The sequence below is a fragment of the Haemaphysalis longicornis genome, unplaced genomic scaffold, assembly GCF_048455015.1.
Source record: "Haemaphysalis longicornis isolate Haplotype H1 unplaced genomic scaffold, Haemaphysalis longicornis Haplotype H1 scaffold_1, whole genome shotgun sequence".
Taxonomy (NCBI): Eukaryota; Metazoa; Arthropoda; class Arachnida; order Ixodida; family Ixodidae; genus Haemaphysalis; species Haemaphysalis longicornis.
The window spans coordinates 188000955-188011821 of record NW_027526203.1 but is presented as its reverse complement, the minus strand read 5'-3'; the positions used below and the strand labels follow the sequence as shown (position 1 = coordinate 188011821).

Sequence of the window (10867 nt, the reverse complement as noted above, 5' to 3'; positions counted from 1 at the left end):
AAGAGGGCGTATTTGGCAGGCTTATTCATCATTACTTTTGAATTGTTCATATTTCTTTCTAGCTCCACGGCCATGCTTTCTGATTGTAGTTTCTCAAGCGTCGTTCGCGTGGGTTCTGAAGTCTCACTCAGTACGACTATGTTGTCCGCAAAACTCAAATGCCTCAAGTATTCCCCGTTTATTCTTAGTCCCATCTTTTCCCAGTCAAGCTTTCTGAATGCCACCTGCAGACGTGCTGTATCTAGTTTTTGTGGGATGGTATCTCTCTCAATGGCTTCCCTTTGGGTGGTAAATTTATCGCTTTCATTATCCTGCCCGTACATTCTTTATATAGGTCTTCTAAAATTCCTATGTAGGTTTCCTCTATTACCTGGTCTTTCACTGCTTCTAGCACGGCCGCGGTGAGTACGGAAACAAATGCTTTCTTATAATATATAAATGTTATCTAGAGGGGTTTACTGTACTCTAAGGATTTTTCTACCACTTGATTGAAGACATGGATGTGATCCATGGTTGAGTACCCTTTCCTAAACCCAGCCTGTTCTCTGGGTTGTTGGAAATGCAGGCTGTGATCTATGCGGCTTACTATAACTTTGTAAACCGTTTGTAAACAACTGAGAGTAGGCTGACAGGTCTGTTACTTTGGAGATCCTTGGGGTGTAGGTTCCTACGAATCAGGATAATGTTGTCGTTTCTACATGCGCTGGACCCTTTTTCAGTCTTCAAGGATTCCGAAAACCCTATACCAAGCTTTTTCAGTGCAATATCTCCTGAATCCTTTCAAAGATCCATTGTTATGCCATTGTCACCCTCCGCTTTTCCTATTTTCATTACTCTTAGAGCATTTACAACTTCCTCTTTGGGTTCTAATGGGACATCTTAATTTGAGCTTGTACACGCAGTAGTTTCCCCTGGTCTAACGTCGCTAGCATAGAGCCGGGTGTAGTATCGTTCTGCTACCTGTATTATTTTGTCCGAGTTATGCGTAATGTTACCATGACCGTCTGTGAGTGCGTAAATCCTGTCTTTGCCGATGACTAGCTTTTTGTTAGTTGCTTCCAACCTTCCCCCTAATTGCAGCGTTCCCTCAATGACTGCCGTGTTATATGCATCGATTTCACATGTTTTACGGCTGTTAATCCCTATCAAAAGCTCGGCTAAATAAATCTGGTCCACCGTACTTGACACTCATGTTCTTACATTTGGCAATTAGGTCCTTCGTTTTCTTAGTTAGTTTTCCAGTTTGCTGTCTACTTGTTGCTTCTGCCGCAGCGTCTGCTGATTTATTCAGTGCCGATGTTAGGTTGTTATTAGGCCTGTCTACACTGACCTCGTTCTGCTCGTTCAGGAGCGCGAATTTGTTTTGAAGGGTTCTTTTAAACTCTTGCGATCTGGCTCTGACTTGCTCCGTGCGGGGTTTCTAAGTTTTTGTGAGTTTTCTTCTTTCTCTTTTGAGATTCATCCTTAGCTTGCATCTAACCATGCTATCATCACTGCTCCGAATCATATTTAGAACCTCTACGTCTTGCGTGATATCTAGGTTTCCACTTAAAACGAAGTCAATTTCATTGTTTGTTGTACCATGGGGACTTTTGCACGTATATTTCCTATTTTTTCGTTTGTAGAAGAATGTGTTCATCAACCTCAGATTACTTCTCTCTGCAATTCCCACCAGTGTATCTCTTAGACTGTTGTGATTGCCCATTCTGCATTTTCCCACTAAAGCGTTCTGCTTTTTGTTTGCGTGAAAGTCTCCCATCCAAATCGTAAACTGCATTGTTGCCTTCATTGCTGATTCCACGTCCTCGTAGAAGCTGTCTTCGGCTTCCTCTTCATTTCTGGTTGTTAGAGCACTGGCCTCGCTATATTTAACCTCTATCGCTTGTTTATCTTCATCACAACACCCGCTACTCTCTCGCTAATGATAAAAAGCTCCACGTTTCCTGCTATTTGTCTGTAGATTAAAAATCCCACCCCATGTTCTTTCTTCTCTTGCGGTCCACTGTAGCATAGAATATGCCCGATAGTGAGCTCCATCAAGCCTTCTCCTGTCCTAACTTCACTTAACCCTATAATATCCCACTTAATATCCGAGAGCTCCTCTATGGATCAATATAAGTGCCTGCCGTGGATTGATATAACGTGAATATGTAATGTTTTAATGGTTGACCCCTTGGATATGGTGAGATTGCGTAGGAGAGAGTGGGTGTTCCCCTGAATTTAGCAGAGTTTTAAGTGAATGTCGGACGTTTTATACAAAACACGTTCGCTTATCTACATTTGTGGATATATTTTTTTGGTTTATATCCTGCGCGAAGTTTGAGATTCTTCAGCGTTGAGATCCCCGTGTGGCACGAGGAAATATGGTGTTCCTATATGCGTAGGAAGAGGAGACGTTTTCATTTTTTTCCGGGAGTTTACTGTGGTAGTCGTGGTCAACATGGAGCACGGTATGCGAGTTTGCGCATATCTTGGTCAGCTGCATCGTTCTTTTCCAGACCCTTGTGTCCGGGTGTAATGCGATGTTAACTTTAATCATTGTGGTTAGGAGAATCTTTCTCGGCCCTTTGGGTACTCTGCCCGTAGCCAAAACGCTAATGACCTTTTGAGCGCTTGTAATGGTGGCTACGCAACTATTCGATAGTTCCTCCAGGCGGATCGCCACAAGAATGGGTCAGACTTCCACTTTTTCCGCTGCTTTGTGTAGGAGGGTAATGACTTCACAGCGATTGTCACAGTAGGCTACTACGATAAATATTGCCTTCGTACTTTCGAACGGCCCGCGGCTTAGTCGTATACTGTATTTTCATGGTTCTGAAACTTTCCTCGGAGGAATTTCATACTGGCTTTGTCGTTTGTTCTAGCGTAACTTTCGATCTATTTTTTTCGGTAGAAGGAGGTCATTTATGGAAAAGCGGCGACATATCCATCATGGGGTCCAGATGTTTCTTTTTCTCGGCAGTTGAGCCTGTTGGGCCTGGACAGGAGCTTTTGTTTCTTCAAAGGAAGTATATGACACAATTCAAAGACCCTTCAGATTACAGTGAAAATTGGAAGGTTGAGAGTTGCCCTATACGCTGTTGGGATATGCTTCCGTTTTCAATGCGGGTAGGTTTTAGGTATAAGGCCGACATTACCACACCAGCTAATGATAAGCGCCTGCATAAGTTTTGTCCTTTCCTTCATTCCCGCTCTTGTACAGGCTCAGGTTCCCGCTCTTGTACATTGTACTGGCGTTTTACAATCTGCTCCGAATGGTCAAAGATTTCCGGTACTTTAGCGATTGTGAGATCGGCTCTGCCGCTCCTCTCTGGGCCCATGCCAAACATTCTTACGATAGTGTTCTCTGGGGTCACAAGCCGACCTATTTTATGGGTGTTTTTTAATTGGCCCGGTGGTGACATTCATTGTTTGCCAGACAGAGCTTGCACCGGTGACAGGGTCACGAAAACTTGAAAAAAACTACTTTAAAATGTGCGTAATTAGATGCCATATCCTCGGTTATATTTCTAATTGGGACACATTTTGGTTTCTTTCTGGATATAATCCAGGCTCTCCCTGTTTTTTGAGAGCCTGACGTTATTCTTTTGGCCCCACTTTTATGGCGTATTCGGTTGGGCACTCCGGTCCTCTGGCTTGGAGTCGTCACATGCCAAGGCGGCTCGAAATCAGTGCCAGAGCAGCCAGAGGCAGCGTATCAACCGAATGCATCTGCGATCTCGGAGCAGTTAGAGTTCCTGTATATGCTCCCTACGGGAGCACGAGTTGCGCTTTTGATTTCCATTCGCCCCTCACGACCCTATCCGCTAATCGCCGTCACGTGCCCAAAAAGCATCCACGCACCGCAGAGAAGCCGGCGATGCGGCTACAACGCCGCTGCTGCCCTCTGCTGTCGGCGTCTTTCGTACATTTTGCGCCGCTGCCATGTCGCATTCGTAGTTCGTAGCGCGAGAGCGACAAGCCGCAACACGCTAGTACATGAAGAGTATCTTTTTTGCACAACTTCAGTACGCGGTCATGTGAGTCGCTTAATCGTTGCCATGACGGGGTGCTGTGCGCCGAATTGCACAAACCGTGCGGAAAGCAGCGGGAAAGCCTTCTTCTCGATTCCGTACGGGAAATCTGTTTTCCGCCGTCGCCTTTAGTGGCTGCTGCGTTTACGCCGTTCGGCCCCAACATCCAGAGGAGCAAGAATATGTGAGGTAAAGTTTCCTTTATTGCTTGAAACTCTCCCGCGTTTCTTTTATTCATTGGTAACCAGGTTCAGGAATTCGAAAGGAAAATGCGGAGCATATACCATCATCGGTTGCAGGGCGTGTTTTTCTTGGCGTAGCGCCGCTTACAACGGTGCGATAGCCATAAGCTGTTTTGTTTTTCTTATTCTGCTTTGTGGCGGTTTACTTCCGTGGCCTTGGTGCGTTTCTATTCGGACTAATTTTTAACTTGTAGTGCTTCAACATAGCACGTAAACGTTGGCGAGGTGTAGTACAGGCTGTTGTGGTTTTTTGCTCAAACAAAGCGCTAATTTTGCGCGACAGAGTTAATTGGTCGAGACAGGTGTTGTATATATTTGCCCAACGAGTATGAAAAGTACCTCGGCCGTAAGCACAATTGCAATTCAGTGCAACTTAATTTGGTATGATGAGGAAAATCTTACTTTACGTGCTCTTAATAGCACCGGGTGCGTTTTCGTATGCGGTTTTATATGCTTTATCGATTGTACAGCCTCTTTCGGTGCTTTAGCTATGATTGATGGTTCGCACGCAGGATCATTTCACGCCAGACCAGTTTGAGGGGCCGACCATCAGAGGAAAGAAACGGCTCAAACCACATGCTGTCCCAAGTGTGTTTTCAAGTGAGTAGAATACTAGTAGTCAAATACGTCTTTATTTACTTTTATTGCTTCATATTTGTGAAATGAAGTGTTCATGCAGACCTACCCTTGCCAGTATTGTAGTGCACACAGGCCAGCTTACCCAAGGATGAATCAGGTAAGAATGAAGCCTGGTTTGCTAAATCATACAGATTAATACATTGTTTTTTTGTGTGGCTCTTGACAGAATTTCAGCCTTTCAGATATTACGAGGTGGTTTTATGGTATTATGGTCCTTTGTGTACTGCACGGTTTGAGCACTCTGTGCTCGTTTAGTGTGGAGTAGTAGACTAGATTGCATTTTGTCATTCAACAATATTCACTTGTCACCTCACGAAAAAGACGGAACGATGGCCCATGGTGTGTTTCTTTTTCCGTTGTAAATCATGTAAACAGAGATCACGTAGTTATTTGTTCCTTTGCAGGATCAGTGACCATGGGAGAGCCATGCATGACTGACACAGAGCAGCCATCTACGTCACAAGGTGAGAAAGACTACACCAAGGCTGTGCAATTGGCCGTGGACATGCTGCCCATGTTTTCATATGTACAAATAAGCTCACTGCCACTTACATTGCATGCAGTGCCACACGCACTATTCCAACTTTTGCTTCAACATGCTACGTCTGCATTCTGGCAGCGATGAAACAAAAGTCAGAATAGTGCGACATGTGTATGCTACCTTAGTTAACGTAAATCAAAATAACTCGGTGGTAACCCTTGTCTTCTATGTTCTTTTTTTAACAGCTTCTTCATTCTCAGCAGAAGAAGTAAAACAGTGCCTTTTTGACGTGATTCGGAAGGCAGAAGCTGTTGGGATTACAGTTAGTGCAGTGGTGACTGACATGGGCCCAGGAAACACGGCAAGCTGGCGTATCTGCGGAGTCCACGCTACAAGGTATGGGAAACCGAGTACATCTTGCCCTCATCCATGTGACCGTGAAAGGAAGCTGCATTTTCTTGCTGATGCACCTCATTTACTCACGAACCTAAGAGGGCACCTTGTTCGAGGCCAAGAAATAATTCTGGATGCTGAAAAAGTGGCCAAGCATGACCTGCCCATCGAAAAGGTAGGTCAAAAATGCTTACTGCACTGATCTTGCAGTTTGCGACACTTAGGTCTTAACATCGTTCATATAACAAGAATAGCGTGCATTGTTTCAGAAGACATCTACAAGTTTATGTTCTGTACTTATTCTTGAAGTGCGTGTGTATCATGCTTACTAAAGATGTCAGATCTATGGAAATTGCAACAAATATTGTTTGAATGTTATCAGTGAGAGCAAAAATTGTGTGAACACTTCAAAACTCCACATATTTTGTTTTCGCACGTACACCTGAAACATGTTTTGAAAGCCTGCGAACTGGACAAAACCCACAAGTTGAAGCTGCTGTCACATCTAAATCCCCGTAACCTCGACCTCAACCACTTTGAGAAAATGAATGTTGTGTCTTGACACAGCCTTCTTCACCACAGCACAGCTTCAGCTTTGGGGTATCTTGTTGACAAGGGGAAGCTCGAGAAGGAAGCTCTCACAACAGTATTTTTTTTCGATGAGGTGTTCCGGTGGTTCACCATTATGACGTCTCGGTCGCCAAAAAACAGCATTGAGCAACCTTTGCCCTCAGAAAGCTGGTGAAGCTGAACAGTTTCTGAAAAAATTTGTCGGCATGTTTACGCAACTGAAGATAGTAGGCAAAGATGGCAAAACAGGATGGAAGCCTGTACAGACGGGGGCGCTGATTTCAACATTGTCAGCACTGTCTTTAAGGCAGTATTACATTGATCGTCATGGCGCTCTTTGCCTTTGTCGGCCTTGCGCCATTAAACCTGAAATCATCATCAAGGCAGTATTGCATTACTGACCTTGGTTTTAGGTTTCTCATGCTAAGTAGACTAAGCCAGGACGCTCTCGAGAACCTCTTCAGCACGGTTCGGTTCAAGACGCCTGTACCACGTGCCACGGAATTTAAGTCTACTTTCAGGATAATTGTCCTGGCGCAGTTTTCTCAACCAAGTAGGCATGGTTCATACGCAGTCGATGATTCCCAGAACCTTTTGTTTTTCTTGGCTGAAAAGAAGAACCTGGTAAAAGATTGTGAAGGTGATGTGACTGAGCCACTGGATGACGACCTTTTTGAGTTGTGCGAGGAAGAAGAAGACAGTTTACAATACTTTGCAGGTTACATCGCTTATGCACTTATTCATAAGCACAAACTGTGTCGCACCTGTAAGTCTAGCCTTGTTGATAACAACAGGGAGGTTCCAGAGTTGATAGCTCTCAAGTGCTACGTCCAGCATGGGCGAAATCCACTGAAGGTGCCTTCGCATGAACTGGTAAAGCTCCTCAGACTGTGTGAAAGCTTGTTTCGGGCTAATGAGACTGGTCTGCTGGAATCCAAGTGCAGCATTGAAAGCCTGCAGAAATTGCTTGAAAAAAAAAAAGCTGACGGGTATGCTGACTTCCCTATGTGCCATAATGTTGCTGAGAAAGCTGCGAAGCATTTTTTTTCTTTGCCGAATGCTGTCTGCACTAAATCAAAAAATGCGCAGCTCTTGTTGAAGTTGCAGCAGTGTGGGAAGTGTGGCTCAAAAAGTGTCGGGATGCGTATTCTAGTCAAAGTGTCCATTAATGTGATTGTGTTTTGGCATTCATGGTGCATTGTTTTTTTCTCTCCAACCGTGACTGCTTTTCTGCGCTCTTATCGACATGTTTACACAACTGAAGATAGTAGGAAAAGATGGCAAAACAGGGTGGAAGCCTGTACTAAGCCGGAAGTGTGGCTCAAAAAGTGTCTTATAGCTGACGTAACTTTTTCTGTGTTTGGCTGTTAAAAACCCATTTTGGGGGCTGTACATATTACTCTAATTTTGAGGTCATGGGTTTTTTCAGCAGCATTTACAAGAAATTTGTGTTGCCCATCGTTTTAAATGCATCAGTGATTGTGTGCTGAATGAGTGATTAATAAAAGTTATAACTCGAGAAACTGCTTGTCTTTTATGCTGCATGGCTGGACACCCTCAATTCCTGTAAACATCCTGCGCATATGAGCCAAAGTATGCTTCTTTCCATGAGCTGCATTGTCTGTGAAACGTAGAAATTATAATTAGTGATTTCACTTTTAAATGAAGGTAAGAAAAATATTGAATGGTTCATTAAAGCCCTCTTCTGTGCATTATGAGAGTTACAGGTTTAATGTTTATTGCTGTCATGTTACTTTCTGTATATGCTCCTCCAGTGCCATTCAGCCACAAGGAGCATGTATTGAAAACTATTGGCCATTTTCGTCTGGTTCTGCTAATTATCCACACCCTGTTTCCGTGGCAAGTAGATATATTGCTTGCTGAATCCAGAAGTTTAAGCTGAGCAGCCACTGGCCGTAACTCAATTTTTTATATCCGTAGCTGATAAAAAAATTATTTGTGAAGTAATCAGGTTACAACGATGATTTAAAACTTCTTGGCAATGTTCGGGAACTGTAAATTGATGTTCACTCGGTTTGCAGGTCGTATACTTCAGACGGGAAATACCAATATTCATTTCAAAGCAGCTACGCGTGCGACTGCGTTTTGCTGCGCATGTGCGACGTGAAGCACTCAGCATATTGGGAACAGTACATGTAGTAACTACTCGCATCTGAGCTAACCTGCTGGTTAGCTCAGCAGCTCACCTGTGCGATGAACGGCGTAGTTTTGTACATCAGTTCCGCAGTCAGACGTCAGTTATAATAAACAGGGTTGTGCGAATACCTAATAGTGCATTTCGAATCGAACAAATAACAGATGCCGAATATCGAATCGAATATCAATTTCTTTTTTTTCGCGGTTTTCCACAGGTATCTTTAGAAGAATGAAGCCGCTGCACATGTTTGGGACCCATGACTTTTTCTATAATCCGGAAATCACGCTTTTCAACTCCCATTCGCAGCAGTACAGCCGCCGAACCACTATCAGTCAGTGCTTAAGAATCCTGAGTGAGCACGATGTATCGGGTTGGAAAACGAATTGCGCTATAGAGTTGCCGCATTGCAACCAAACGCAGAGACTACACAGCGCCGTGTAACTCCGAAGCGAGCACGTTGCGAGTATGAATAATATGATGCGAAAACACGGGAGAACTACAATCACGGGCCATGATGAGGCACGCTTTTGGATAGCCACGGGGCACTTATGAAAAATCTATTTTACTATTAGAAAAGTCGAATAGTAATTGTTCGATTCGCGAAACGAAGTATTCGCAGAACTGCTATTCCATACGTATTCGAGTATTCGCACACCCCTAATAGTAAACCAAAGCGCGCGTTACAAAAAAAAAAAGCAGCGACGTCGGGGCGCGCTCACGCTCCCCTCGCGCGGTGCGCACGACTCCTTCAAGCCCGATGGTTGGCTTTCCCATGCTGCTTTGGATGCTCGGCGGTCAAGATGGCGGACTTATGCGCAACTCTTGCTCCCGTAGTACAGTGCCTAGAATATACTGGCTAGTGTGCCGACCGCGGCCTCCCGGTGGCACCGCGAGCGATGAATGCCGGCGGCCGCCGCATGAAGCGCTGCCGGGCGAGAGGGTGCGGGCGGGGCTGTCCTTATCTGCACGCCTAGCAGCGATAACTTTTAAAATTGTCCCCACGCCTAGTGACCAAGTGCTTGGTTTCTATATTTTTTTTTGCCTTGCGCTGTGTGTTGCAGTTTTGGACACTATAATTGCGACATACAGGACAGGGAAAAAAGGATAATAAAATATAGAAACTGGCCACTTGGTCACTCGGCGCTGCAAGCGAGCTCGAAGAGTGCTAGGCGTTATCCGCGCGATGCGTGCGGATAGGGCGTGCAAATGCTTCGTTGCTATTCCGCAAGCCGCGTAGCATGCATCTGCGGCCGGTAACCGCTTTTATACAACGGCGCAATTATCATATTGTTGATGTGTGCCATAACTTTGCAATTTTCAGCTTATTTTAAACTTACACAAAGTACTTTTAGTGAACCACAGTGCGCGATTTGGCGTGGCACGGATGCGGGCGCGCCTGCAGCCCGAAACTGCTGGGGAATGGCTCGAATGTGCAAGCACCCACACAGAACAATAAACGGCGAATCTTGGCGAAGAAAAAATACGTCCACAAGCACTTTAATCACGGACGCACTAGGCCACTTTACCGCTTTCCGAAGCGAAAAAAAAAACTGTATCGTCTGCTGAGGTAGCACCCTCCCGTCAAGCGGCGACATCTGGCGGCATCGGTGGGCTTTCATTGCAAACGGCGCCACCTTTCCCCATAGCGAAGCGCTCCGGTCGGCACACTAGCCAGTATATTCTAGGCACTGTACCCGTAGGGAGCATTTACAGGAACTCTAGGAGCAGTGCGCCTGTAGCGCCACCGTGCAGCCAGCGCGGGAAGCCGCCGGGTAAACTTACAGCCTGCCTGAAGGAGCGGTAGGCGCGCATGCGCGCCTACCGCTCCTCCAGGCAGGCTATGCGCGCTCGCCGCTCCTCCAGTTCGACCGTGGTAAACCGCGGCGTTTTGTGTCACGTGACCCATCCTCCCGGCCAGATTGCGCCACGCTCTCACTTCGAAGTCAGAGCGTCCGGGAGCGCTCCGAGTCGGAGGCTGACGCTCCGAAAGAACCACCCGAGGGTAGTTCGAGCGCTCGAATTCTACCAAACGAAGGTGCGGCCGCTTTTCAGACTACTCCAGAGAGCTCGCAAATGCCCAACCGAATACGCCATTATTTAGGTGACACAATGTTAACGACGGCCTCATCCTTGGTAATGCGCGAGGCGCTGTGGTGGTGGCGTAAGTAGCGAGCAAGGCTTGCCTCCATGTCTGCCGAACACGAGACTACACACGGTGCGTAGAAAGAACATCAGTGCGCAGGCGCGGCGCCTGCTGAAATCAGGTATCTTTCCTTTTGTCCCGGGCGTAGTATCATTGCTCTTCTTTCCACAATCTGCTGCTCTTCTGTACCCATGGCAGGCCCTCTTGTGTGGCTGCCTCAGTTGGGGT

The 10867-nt window shown here is 45.8% G+C and overlaps 1 pseudogene; it reads left to right on the top strand.

The window, feature by feature from the left end:
- The first annotated feature begins 5718 nt into the window (after positions 1-5718).
- On the top strand, positions 5719-6739 carry LOC144156031 (uncharacterized; annotated as a pseudogene).
- The last annotated feature ends 4128 nt before the right edge of the window (positions 6740-10867 follow it).